General features: G+C 43.3%; 1 protein-coding gene across 2 annotated transcripts in view; it reads right to left on the minus strand.

Moving 5' to 3' along the window:
- gjc2 (gap junction protein gamma 2) overlaps positions 1-13,918 on the minus strand; it is a 191,929-nt gene that overhangs the window by 149,762 nt on the left and 28,249 nt on the right. Inside the window, exon 1 of one of the 2 annotated variants that reach the window (XM_059640139.1) lies at positions 6,319-6,461. The exons of the other annotated variant lie outside the window; for it this stretch is intronic. The gene's annotated coding sequence lies outside the window, so the exon portion shown is untranslated. Of the gene's footprint in view, positions 1-6,318; positions 6,462-13,918 lie in introns of those variants that run through there. 2 annotated transcript variants of the gene reach the window in all.

Consider the following 13,918-nt stretch of genomic DNA (forward strand, 5'->3'; position numbering starts at 1 on the left):
TTTTTGGCTTCTTGTTACCAACTTTACTTCTTTCTAATTTGGGTTACCCTTCAGCTTACCATCCCCCGGATGATCTAGTTAAAACCCAGCCCAACAAGGTCAGTACATCTCCCTACATGAATATAAGTCCCAATCCCGTTGAAGGTGTAACCCATCAAGCTTGTACAAGTACAAATCGGCCCCAGAAGCAATCCCAATTCCTCAGAAATCTGATGCCCCTACAACAGTCTCCATTAATATAGAATTGATCACTCCTCCTGTTCTTATCCTCAGAAGTTGAGGTTTATGTATGGCTTAGAAGGGGTGGACGCTAGGAAGTTGTTTCCGTTAGGCGGGGAGACCAGGACCCATGGGCACAGCCTTAAAATTAGAGGGGGTAAATTTAAAACTGAAATGAGATGACATTTCTTCAGCGAGAGTGTGGTGGGCTTGTGGAATTCATTGCCACGGAGTGCAGTGGAGGCCAGGACATTGGATGCCTTCAACGCAGAGATCGACAAATTCTTGATCTCAAAAGGAATCAAGGGCTACAGGGTGAGTGCAAGGAAGTGGAGTTGAAATGCCCATCAGCCATGATTTAAATGGCAGAGTGGACTTGATGGGCCAAATGGCCTTACTTCCACTCCTATGTCTTATGGTCTAAGCATATGGCACTTTTTGTAATTCAAAGATTACTAAACTGGAGCTCCAGATTTTTAATTTACTTCCTAATTGCTTCAAATCTGCCTCAAGGACTTTGTTACTCTTCCATAAATGTCATCAATAGAAACATCGAAAATAGAAGCAGCAATAGATTACTTGGCCCACAGGTCTGCTCTGCCAATCAATATGATCATGGCTGATCACCCTACTCAATACCATGTTCCCACATGCTTTGATTCTTTTAGCCCAAATACTTTATCCAACTCCTCCTTGAAGTCATATACTGTTTTGGCCTGACAGTTTTCTTTCGCAGGAAATTCCACAGGCACATTTCTCTCCAGATGAAGAAATTTCTCTTTATCTCAGTTCAAAATGGCCTATCCTGTATCCTAAGACTGTGACTCCTAGTTCTTGGCACCCCTGCCATCAGGAATATCTTTACTGCATCTATCCGGTCAAGTCCTATTTGAATTTTATAGGATTCAAGGATATCCTGCTTGTTCTTCTGAACTGCAGTGAACATAATCCCAACCGACTCATTATACCATCCAAGGTAGCAACGTGAACTACAGCTTCTCTCACTCACTGAAGGAAGACTTGCAACTGCTCAGTGCTATCCTTGACTCTGTCACCAGGGAGCAACACACCATCCTGGTGTCATGTTTACTGCCATGGAAATGCCTGTTGGATCCCCTGACTATGGAATCTCCTATAATTCTTGATCTTCCATTCTTCTTTCTTCTCCCTGGACAGCTGGTACCCATGATTCAATGGACTTGACTCTGGCTATGCTTCCCTGAGGAACCATCACCATCACTAGGATCCAAAACAGAATAACAATTAGCAAGTACAACAGACTCAGGGGACCCCTGCACTTTCTGCCTCATCTTCTCAGAATGCCAAGTCATCACCCATTCTCTCTCTCTCTATCAATCACCTCCTTCTGTATGCTGTCAAAGTAGTCCTCTCCTCATGGAATGATAATAGTGGCTCCAACTAATGATCAATTTCCAAATACCTGAATTTTAGCTTATGCAGTTGGTGACACTTCCTGTAGATGCGTTTATCTGTGACATATGGCATGTCCATGATATCACACATACTACAGGATTTACCCTTCTGAACTGCCATCCTCGTAACTCTTAAAGACCGTTTGTTACTTAAAACAAGTATGAGCTGTTGTAAAAATGTAACAAATGTTTCTCAGTAGAGAGAAAAAAAGTCTAAACATGTGACCACAAACTAACTACCAAATTTTCACTTTAAAGAATTGAAATATTACACAAACCTACTCACCAATCAGATGCTTTACCTGCACTCAGGATATCACACTGCTGCTGACCCCTTGACCTGCATCTCGTTTCCTTTTCAGCTCACTTCTTGTTCTAGAGACTATTTCTTGTTGAAAGCCTTAATTAAAGCACCTCTTTCACCCTGACCCCAGTATCCACTTTGTCTCAGTCTCACTGTGGAAAGTCCTCCCCACTCTTTGACCATGTGGCTTATACTGACCATGTTTTGAAACAGGCTCTTCTAATATAGACAGCTCTGATATGTAAGAGAGGTTCCCTGTCCTCTAGTGGGTGGCAGGGGCCCGTGAGTTGGTTGTACTTACGATTTTTGGGGACCGCTTTGCAGAACACCTCCGCTCAGTTCGCAACAAACAACTGCACCTCCCAGTCGCAAACCATTTCCACTCCCCCTCCCATTCTCTTGATGACATGTCCATCATGGGCCTCCTGCAGTGCCACAATGATGCCACCCGAAGGTTGCAGGAACAGCAACTCATATTCTGCTTGGGAACCCTGCAGCCATATGGTATCAATGTGGACTTCACCAGTTTCAAAATCTCCCCTTCCCCTACTGCATCCCTAAACCAGCCCAGTTCGTCCCCTCCCCCCACTGCACCACACAACCAGCCCAGCTCTTCCCCCCCACCCACTGCATCCCAAAACCAGTCCAACCTGTCTCTGCCTCCCTAACCGGTTCTTCCTCTCACCCATCCCTTCCTCCCACCCCAAGCCGCACCCCCAGCTACCTACTAACCTCATCCCACCTCCTTGACCTGTCCGTCTTCCCTGGACTGACCTATCCCCTCCCTACCTCCCCACCTACACTCTCTCCACCTATCTTCTTTACTCTCCATCTTCGGTCCGCCTCCCCCTCTCTCCCTATTTATTCCAGTTCCCTCTCCGATGAAGGGTCTAGGCCCGAAACGTCAGCTTTTGTGCTCCTGAGATGCTGCTCGGCCTGCTGTGTTCATCCAGCCTCACATTTTATTATCTTGAAGCTCTGATATGTAACTTTTTTTTCTTAACTTCCTGCTGTAGTAAACACCACCTAATTCAGGCAATGAATTCCAGGTGTTTGACAGATAACTGCTCCCATCAGGCAGCTTCTTGTTTAACCAGGCTATTTTTACTTCCTTAAAATCTATTGGTTCTGACTGTTATCCTTTAAATTAAACTTGCAAAAGATTTATCAGTTGAATTTCCACTTTAACCCAAATTCCCAGTTACTCACACTATGTCAGTCTCATCCTAACAAAGACTCCCTCACTCCGACAATGCAGCTTACTCGAATGCATCTTGCTTTGCATTTCTTTTGATTTAACCTGGGAAGTTGAAACAGGGACCTTGAAATTTGGGCACCCCAAAACTTTGTGCCCTTGAGAAAGCAGTCCAGTTTCAAAGCAGAACTTTAACAAAACACATGACAAACCCAATTTCATTAGTAAAGAAAATGGTTCTTTGAGACATCTCTGACAGCAGGAGAGACCAGTATATCCCATTAGTCAGCTAGTACCCACCTCAAGTTGGCTTGTTTCCGACTAGTAAAGTGCTTCCCAATGAAGAAGGGCATATACAGGGGAAGGTTCATTTCTTTGCATTTGTCCTGCAGCTGGCGCATGGCGAAAATCATGTCCATTGTGCCCCTTCATGATTGAAAGCCACACTGCAATTCTGGGAGGAGTTCCTCAGTCACAGGGAGGAGACAGTTGAGGAGAACTTTGGCGTTGACTTTTCCAATGGCCAACAGCAGGGAGATTCCCCTGTAGTTACCACAATTGGACCTGTGACTCCTCAAACAGGTGCTCTATACTCCCAGCTTTGAAATGGCAGGCAAGCCCCAGATAGCAGAGGAATTACTTCAGCAATACCCTCAAGGCCTCACTGGCAAAGTGCAGCATCCCCACTGATGCTGGGAATCACTGGCTCAAGAGTGTGCAAAGTGGTACAGGAGCATCCGGGAAGGTGTTAAGCACTGAGACTTGCCGTTAGAAAAAAAAAACAAAAACCAGGCAAAACAGCGAAAGAAGTGCACTGCCACGCCAACTCCCCACCCACCACTTCCCATGACCACCTTCTTTCCCCAGTGTAACAGAGCTTGCAGTAGCCACATTGGTCTGTACAACTGCCTATGGACTCACTTTGCGTGTGGAAGAGAGTCATCCTTGTCTGCAAAGGGCCACCAATGATGCTTAAAGTGCTGACCTCCCAAAGTCTTTCCACTTCAATAGGTGCTTGAAGCCTACAGTGTCTGCTCAACAAGAGGACCAAATCCATTACACCAGGTAAATAGCAAAACAAATGGAAAGATGGAAGAACTTATCGATTGACAAGCCAAACCACCAGGATCGCTTGCCTAGGACTGAGAGGGAACTTGTAATTGGTCAACATCGCATGCAACATAGATGTGATCAAATGAAATCTGATTGTCTGAATATGGACTCAACTGTTCTAAAAGAGGCTACCCAAGAAAGCATCATTGGAAGAAAAACACTGTGTGTTCATCTGACAGGGGAGAGTTGAGATAAGTGTGAGAGTAAGGTATACGCTTTGCTGTGAGGATCTTACGGAACTTCCTCACAAATTATTAAGAATGTGTCCTCTGCATCCACTTCTCAATACAAATAGATACCCATGAAGTTAACTGGGCCCTATGTTCCATACATGTGCTCCAATCCAGAGATGAAAGAGCTGTTTCAGGAGAAGCTTGACACAGCTAACAGCAGAATCCCTAATTCAGAACTTTTATACCGACCAATGGATTTCAATGCACTAGTGCATGTGGATCATGTGGCATGCTTCTCTGGCCTTGGACCATTTGAGCTTTAATTACACAAACTAAAACCTTCCTTCAGGACAAACCATGCCACAAATGTCCTGGAGATACCCAAGATTAGGGCATTGGAAACAACTAGATCTGATTATCCCCAGATGTGACTCTGAATAGCACTCTCAACACACGAAGCCACCACAGCACTAACTGTGATACAAATAAATCCATGGTGTACATAGCATTAGGATCTAATTCTTGAATTTTTACATTGAAAACAGAAATGCTGTCCTAGTATCAACATCAGCCGTTCTGTTTGCCCCAGATAAAAACCAGCTCCCCAACTATAATCAAACAGGTCCTCTCCTGCATTCCAATGCAGAATTCAGAAAGAAACTGAGCATATTTTGAGACAACCAAACATATTTCTATATATCATGTTTTCACTACATAAACAGATAGAATGGAAAATTTGAGGGCTTGAAGCTAACATTACAATGACAGAACCTGTCATTGAAACCAAAACAGTCCTGTCTCATTAATTCTAATGAGGTCTGAACAAGACGACTCCAGATGGACTCCAGAGATGCACTAGTTAGGTCCAATAGACAATATGGACAATACTTTTAAAAATTTGTTCATGTGATGTAGCCAGTAGTGGCTGGGCCAGCATTCATAACTGCCCTAGTGAAGATGGTGTGAGCAGCCGTCTTGAACTGGTGCAGTGCACAGTGTACAAAGACAGCCACAGTGCTGTTATAATAAAAGTTCCAGGATTCTGAGGAGACAACAATTTCAATAAAAGTTCGAACAAGCATGTATTTACAATGTAACTGTACATACAGGCATTTATTTTGTTCTTAAACTTAGACATACAGCAACCTATAAGTGATCGAAATGGGCCAGCAACCCAGAGGTTGTGTTTAAATCCCACCATGGCATATTGTGAAGATTAATTCAATGCACCTGGTAATTTGTGATGTCAGGAGACAGTCATGATGATTATACCTGTACTACTGCTGAGAAAAAATAATCCCAATTGTTTTAACTATTACGCTTCAGGGAAGGAAAACCTGCCACTTTTTTCTGGTTTGACTCAGCTCTCACACTATTAGACTCATTTTTTATGCTTTCCAGTAATAAATACCAGCACACAACCAAACTCAAACAATTTTTGTTTGTTAAATTCCAGATTTATTTAGGCAATACTGACTTTTTCTGGATGATCCTGAAGCTTCCTCCATTGTGTGAATTTCTGTGTTAATTCTTGTACACAGTTTGTACCACCATTAACTATGTACTATGATAAGCAACGACAAGAAGTGACAGCTCACTGTTGACAAAGATTCTGCATGGTATTGTTCCATGGAAATAAAGAGCTTACAATAAAGTGAAAAAACAACATTACATTTGGAAAACCACAAAATACGCTGCATTATAGTGCAAGCCTACTACTTATTTCTCGAACACACCAACGCATGTGAAATCTCGGAATATTTTCTTACAGTCAGCACCACAGTTATCAAGCCACATATTTAGGAATTGCTGAAAATATGACAGCATGATATATTTTACACATTATCTAGGTGCGAAATAAGAGTCAAAAACACAACTTACCTTCCTACAGTTTAAAAAAATGAAATAACCATGCTTAGTTGCAATTTGTCTTTCAAAGCACTTCACTGGCTATGGAACTTTCTAGCTTTCACTAGACCTTAAACAAATAGAAACAATACTGTATTATTGGACATTGCCAAGACATCCACTCACCACCAAGTACAATAGAATATACTTGAAATCTGGGTCTTTGCAATGGCTGCATTGTTCTACTGAGGAATCTATAACACAGAACAATTTCCTGAATTGGAGGTTTTGTTCCCATTCCATTAGAAAAAGAAGTCATTTAAGGCACTGTCCAATGTCACATGGGCACAGCATAGAACCGGACATGAACCACATGATGCTTTAAAATTCAAAAGCAGGACAAATCAAAATATTTTTAGAAGAAAACAAGAATTGATTGGCTTTATTTATATCAATACTAATAATCAAAGAAATCCAAGAAAAGGTGGGGGGGGGGGGGGGGGGGCAGTGGTTGTTGAGTCTGGGTGAATGGTCTCTGGAGAATCGGTGTGGACTGGTTAGGCCAAATGGCCTGCTCCCACACTGTAGGGATTCTATGTTAGCATGACGGGCAAGGCTGGTAGGTTTAGGAGATGCTGAATGACTAGAGAATTTGAGGTGCTCATCAAGAAAAAGGTGGCAGCTAATCTCAGGTATAGACAACTGGAATTGAGTGATATCTAGTGGAGTATAAGGGCAGCAGGAGTATATTTAAGAGGGAAATCAGGAAGGCAAAAAGGGGACAGGAGATAGCTTTGACAAATAGGTTTTAAGGAGAACCCAAAGAGATTCTACAAATACATTAAAAGGCAAAGAGTAACTTGGGACAGATTAGAGCTCCTTAAAGGTCAATGAGGCCGTCTATGCATGGAACCAGACGAGATGGGCAAGATACTAAACAGATGCTTCATGACTGTATTTACTGTGCAAAAGGATATGGAAGTTAAAGAACTCTGGGAAATTAATTGTGGTGTCTTCAAAAGTATCCATTTTACAGACAAGGAAATGCTGGAGGTCCTAAAACACAAAGGACCTGATCAGGCGTATCCCAAAACTTTGTAGGGAAACTAGGGAAAAGATTGCTGGGCTCCTTGCTGAGATATCTGTGTGAGGTGCCAAAAGGCTGCAGGGTGTCTAGCATGGTACCATTACTTAAGAAAGGCAGTAAGAAAAAAACCAGGGGCTTTAAACCAACGAGACTGACATCAGTGGTTGGCAAATTGTTGGAGAGGATTCTGAGGGACAGGATTTACATATATCTGAAAAAGGCAAGGACCGACTAGGGATGATCAACATGGCTTTGTGACCAAGATGGCACCAGCGAATGGTGATTATGTGCACTTTTCACTGCACTTGTATATTCCAATACTTAGTATATGTGACAATAGAATCTGAATCTAAAATCTATGGACTTGAACCCAAGATCTTTCTGTAAATCTTTCTGTTCAGGGTCCTGCCATTAGGAAACTGTGTCTCACTAATTTGACTGAGTTTTTTTTTGGAAGAGGCGACATAGAGGACTGATCGAGGCAGAATGGTGAATGTTGTCTATATAGACTTCAAAAGGCGTTCAACAAGGTTCTGCACGGTAGACTGGTTAGCCAGGTTAGATCACGTGAAATCTACAGAGAGCTGGCCAACTGGGTACAAAATTATCTTGAAGGTGATGGTAGACGCTTGTTTTTAAGACTGAAGGCCTGTGACCAGTGGTGTGTCAGAAGAATCGGAGCTGAGTTCACTGCTCTTTGTCATTTATATAAACATCAATGTGGATGTGAATATAGGAGGTGTGGTAGTAAGTTTGCAGATGGCAGCAAAATTTATGATGTAGTGGACAGTGAATAAATTCTCTCAGAGTATGGCAGGGACCCGATCATATGGGCTGATGGGCCAAGAAGTGGCATATGGAGCTTAATTTATAGAAATATGAGGTATTGCATTTTGGAAAGGGAAACCATGGCAGGGCTTATAAACTTAATGATGAGACCCAGGGGAATGTTGCCAAATAAAGAAACCTAGGGTGCAGACACAAAGTGCCTTGGAAATGGAGTCACAGGTAGACAGGACAGTGAAGGCGTTTGGCACACTTGCCTTCAATTGTCAGTGAATCAAGTGTAGGTGGTGGGCCGTCATGTTGCGGCTTTATAGGACATTGATGAAGTCACTTTTAGAATAGATGGATGTTGTCTACATGGATTTTAGTAAGGTACCTCATGGTAGGCTCATCCAGAAGATTAAGATGTATGGGATCCACGGTGACTTAGCTGTGTGGATTCAGAACTGGCTTGCCCATAGAAGGCAGACGGTACTGGTGGAAGGGTGTTTTTAGGGTTGGAGGTTTTTGACTAGTGGTGTCCTGTAGAGATCAGTACCAGGACCTCTGCTGTTTGTATCGTCTGCAAACATATATAAAGAGCAATGGAGTTGTGGATTGTGTAAAAGGTTGTTAAAGGATACAGATCAGTTGCAGTTATGGGCAGAGAAATGGCAGGTGGGGTTTAATCTGAGTTAAGTGTGAGGCGTTGCATTTTGGGAGATCAAATTTTAAATAAGTACACAGTTAATGGCAGGGCCCTGAACGGCACTGATACAGAAGGATCTTGGGGTTTGAGTCCATAGATTTTAGATTTAGATTTTATTGTCACATGTATTAAGTATTGGAATATACAAGTACACAGTGACCATTCTCTGGTGCAATCTTGGTTACAATGCCAGAATTAAAAGATTTAACAGAGTCAAAAAGGTAAAAGGAGAAAAAAAGTCCAGATCTCAAAATCCAACGTCCCATCTCCATAAACATGCTTGGAACGGTCAGTCACAGTGCAGCCACCTGAGCCCAGCTGTAGCCTAGAATCTAGGCTAGCCATGAGTCCTGCCCAGAGGAGCCACGCTTTTGCTGCAGCCACTTCCTCTAATCACCAAGAGGATTTCCTCCCACTGAGTACATTTAAGACTGAGCTAGATAGGTTCTTGGCTATCAAGGGGATCCAGGGTTATAGGGAGAAAGCAGGAGAACGGGATTGAGGAACTTATCAGACATAACTGAATGGCATAGCAGACTCAACGGGCCGAATGGCCTACTTTCTGCTCCTACATCTTATGGTCTTATAGTTCCATTATTATTGCTCAGAATGCCAGAAGGATCCATACCTCCATTCCTAATACCAGGACACCCAGGAGGCAAGAAAGGCCCGCTCTCGGCACCAAATCGATCACCAGGAATGAGGGCGGCCTAGGAGGAACCAAGACCACCGCCACCTCACCAGCCGATCTGCTGCTGACACCAGCCTATGCTGTATTGACTGCTGCTGCAAAACGTGGCCCATGCATTCAGCTTCTGCCTTGTCTCAGGTCGTGACTGGATTCCTTTCCTCAGATAGGGTTAAAAGTTAAGTGTTGGGCTGGGGTGGGGGTAATAAATACCACAGAGAGCAGAGAGCAATGAGAAAAAAAAAGAAAGGAGAAGAAAGGGAACTGTTGAGCAGAGGAGTTCCTATTGGAGCATCTTACCAGCTCCTTGAAAGTGGCACTGGGTACAGTGGGTAGTAAAGGAGACGTATGGCATGCTTGCCTTTATTGGTCAGGGAACTCAGTACAAGAGTCAGGATGGCATGTTGCAGCTTTATAAGACTTTGGTGAATTATAACAATTCTTTTTTTAAATTCATACTTTAACTATAGGTAAAAGGACAAAGTGAGATTTTCTTAAAACCTCCACCTCATCAAGGAGCAGCACTCCAAAAGCTTGTGATTTCAAATACACCTGGGTGGACTATAACCTGGTGTCGTATGACTTCTGATTTTGTCCATCCTCGTTCAAGATCAGCACCTCTACATCATTGCTTAAAACTGTGTAGTGTTAATTCGATTGGTTACATCTGGAACACAGCACCTTACGTGCATAGAAATAAAAGTTGGGGTTGATGCTGTCTCCTGTATGTATTTGAAGGGCATTTGGACTGGTCCATAACAAACTGAAGGCTTGTCCAGAATCAAAACCTCTAATTCCAGGGTAGGTTTAGGATGTTCTGCGGAAGGGTTAATCGGACCCAAAACGTTAACTCTGTTTTCGCCTTCACACCTGCTGAGCTTTTCCAGCAACTTTGTTTTTGTTCCTGGGTTTAGGATTATTCGACCTAAAGACAGTGAGTGGCGACGGTTTTCTTTATGGATGTCTTACTGCCTTCGAGTTGGCTGGTGTGATGTCAGCAGTGACTCCGGGTTCAGAGGCCCAAGGTGCAGACTCCTAGAATGACAGTGGGGCATCAGCTGCTGCATTGGCACAACAGGTAGCCTTGGCTGCAGCAGACCTGGAGTATGACTCTTTCGGCAGTGGCTGGTCATCAACAGCAACAATATTGGTGCCCAGAGCAGGAACTCCTGGCTGTGCAAGAGCTGGAACGGGACCTAGCAAAAGTCCTGGAGCAGTGTTTGGGACCCCAGTCAATGAAGGTGAACTCTCTTTCAGTACTTTTTAAAAATTCTTTTGTACCACAAAATGTACCAGATTGTGGCGACAGAACAATTTTCACAGTATCTCCGTAGATATATGTGGGACAATAAATCATTCATTCATTGTTTTTTTTTTGGATGTTGCATTCAGTTGATTTCAAAAGTGCATGCCTTGTGCAAGAATGGCTCTTTCAGTAGCTACGAGATTCCTTGGGGTGAACAAAGCCACTTCAGATACATTACAAAAAATGAGCAAGGCAAATCTTTTGGAATTGGCAAAAGAAGCTAAGGTTGTATTGCCTATGTCTTTGAGGAAAGGGGAAATAATTGTAACACCAGCTGCATGTCCTTCTCCAAGCCATCACCTTTCTGACTCAGAACCATAATTCTATTACCTCTCTGTTGTTGGGTCAAATCCTGGAGCTCCCTTCCCAGCAGTACTGCGAGTGTAGCGACAGATGATGGACTGCAACAACTGAAGAAAGCAGCATATTACCTCCTCCTCACCGTGAGGGACAGACAAAGTTTAAAAAAAAGGTGGCCTTGTCAACAGTGCTTAAATTCAACAACAGAAAAAAGCATTTCTGGAGAGGGTTGAGAAATAGATGTCAGGATTATTTCTGAAACAATGCTGCCTGCAGAAGAGACTTTGGAAAACCTGCTTATTATAGAACATAGAACAGTACAGCACAGAACAGGCCCTTCAGCCCACAATGTTGTGCCGACCATTGATCCTCATGTATGCACCCTCAAATTTCTGTGACCATATACATGTCCAGCAGTCTCTTAAATGACCCCAATGACCTTATTATGGGGATGACTTGTTTATTGCCTGACAACTAGACTGTGTGGACTGCTAGCAGTTACTGGGATGGGAACGTATGGGATTTGAAGTGAAAGTTTGATCTTAAAAACATTCCAGAGCAGGCAATACAGATGCCTGATACCACATGACACTGATTACAGATATCACCATTTTACAGATGCAATTGTGGCAACAGAATTGGACCAGTAAAGGCAGAACCTGGGGCAGCACTGTATCCTGATTGGTACAACTGAGATGCTCCTTGGAGGCAGTGAGGGAAAGAGTACTTTTTCTGGAGGACAGGCCACGTGATCAAGCCAAGAGATGTCTGAACACATTAGCAGATGGAGTGTGATCAAGACAATCTGGGTACAGTGCAGAAAAACATTCATTGAATCACTTTCTATATCCTCGGGCAATTCACCCTCCAACTGAGCAGACTGAGGCCTCCTGAATGTGGGAGTCATATGTACTCACTGAAACCTCAGTAAGGCTCAGAGTTGTAATGTTAATGAACAACTGACAGCACTAAGCAGTGGATGTTCCAATGGTCAGTGCCAAAAGCTCACTTACGTGGAGACCAGCAGTGTTTTATTATTCTCACTTTTTGTCCCCATAAGTGAAAAAGGGCATGTAATTAATTCAAAGGGGCCCAACCTACATATTGTAACTGTTTTGGAGACAAGAGTCATGGAGCTTGCCACAATCGATCAAGTCAAAGAAGCTAACATGAGCAGATGAGTATGCAATTATAAATGCATGCACAGATGAAGGGGGTGCAGTGCACTCTAATTCGTCTGGCAAAATGCCACAGACTCGGCTGCTACAGAAATGCTGGGCCAGTTTCTGTTCCTCAAGGCTTCCCTCATGACCTCTGGTCTTTCCCACATATTCAAACTTCATGAGAGGAGAAGAGATTTGTCTCTCTTTTCTGGGGCACGTGCTGCTGACAAAGACATGAGAGCAAGCATCATCATTTCTTGCAAGCCCAACTTCTTTCAAACCCAGTAAAGTCACGACAGTGGAGTATCACAGGTATAGTTAGGGCTGGGTGATGAGCATGTCATAGGTGAACAGGAGACAACGGTGGGCAGTTCCCCATGGAAGAGGGAGGACAGGCCATCAATCTTGGGGCAAGGATGCATGTCATAAAAAAAAGGCTATTTTTCGATCAGCATCAGATCTGCTTCCAAATCTCAATTCTAAGGCAGTTTGGGACTGAAAGGCGAAAAACATGGGATCCCATCCATATGCACCATCATGACTCAGGGTTTTAACTTGTAAGCTCCTCCATTGAGAGAGTAATCAATCTTTTGAAAGCCATATGCACATAGCATGTTGAGTACACGCTGACATTTATCAAATACATCAGAGATAATGGGAACTGCAGATGCTGGAAAATCCAAGATAACAAAGTGTGAAGCTGGATGAACACAGCAGGCCAAGCAACATCTCAGGAGCACAAAAGCTGACGTTTCGGGCCTAGACCCTTCATCCAAAACGTCAGCTTTGGTGCTCCTGAGATGCTGCTTGGCCTGCTGTGTTCATCCAACTTCACACTTTATTATCTTTATCAAATACATGTTAGTTTTAAGCATGGGCCTAGTCAGTGGCATTGTGACCAAGATATGTTTGGAATGAGTGCCAATTGCATTGTAGCTGGAGGTCAGCCTTCTGGACTATCCCACAGTACTTATGAGGTTACCGTTGCACAGGATGCAACTGAGTGAGTGACCACCTGTACAGCGAGCCGATTCCCTGCAATGACACCAGTGCATGACTCACTTCAGTCTAGTCCCCCCACTCACCCCACCAAAACTGGGACATCCAAGATGAGATAGCAGGAACTGCAAATGCAGGAGAATCTGAGATAACAAGGTGTAGAGAGCTGGATGAAAACAGCAGGCCGAGCAGCATCAGAGGAGCAGGAAGGCCGATGCTCCAGGCCTAGGCCCTTCTTCTACACCTGGTTATCTCTGCATCCAAGATGAGATTGACACCAGTGTATCTTAGTAACAAGCAGTCATTTTAGCTAAGGTCACAAAGAATGTATCACATTGAAATGGCCAAGAGTAGAAGAAATTACAACAGCCTGAGTCCTAAGTGGATCATTAGAATTTGTTTTGCTTGTAAATGTGCAGATTTTCTATTTGTCAACACCATGTAAAAAACTTGAGTACTGCTAAAAAACAAAGCCACATTGAGAAAGCTCTCTCTTTGTGCTCATCAGGACATTTCCCAAAAACACCATTTCAAAGGGGACATTTATACTGCTGGAGTAAAAGGTGCTAGTAAGTTGGCAAATGGACTCTTGAATAAGAGAAGAAAATAATTAATG

Source organism: Stegostoma tigrinum, chromosome 2, assembly GCF_030684315.1.
Source record: "Stegostoma tigrinum isolate sSteTig4 chromosome 2, sSteTig4.hap1, whole genome shotgun sequence".
NCBI lineage: Eukaryota > Metazoa > Chordata > Chondrichthyes > Orectolobiformes > Stegostomatidae > Stegostoma > Stegostoma tigrinum.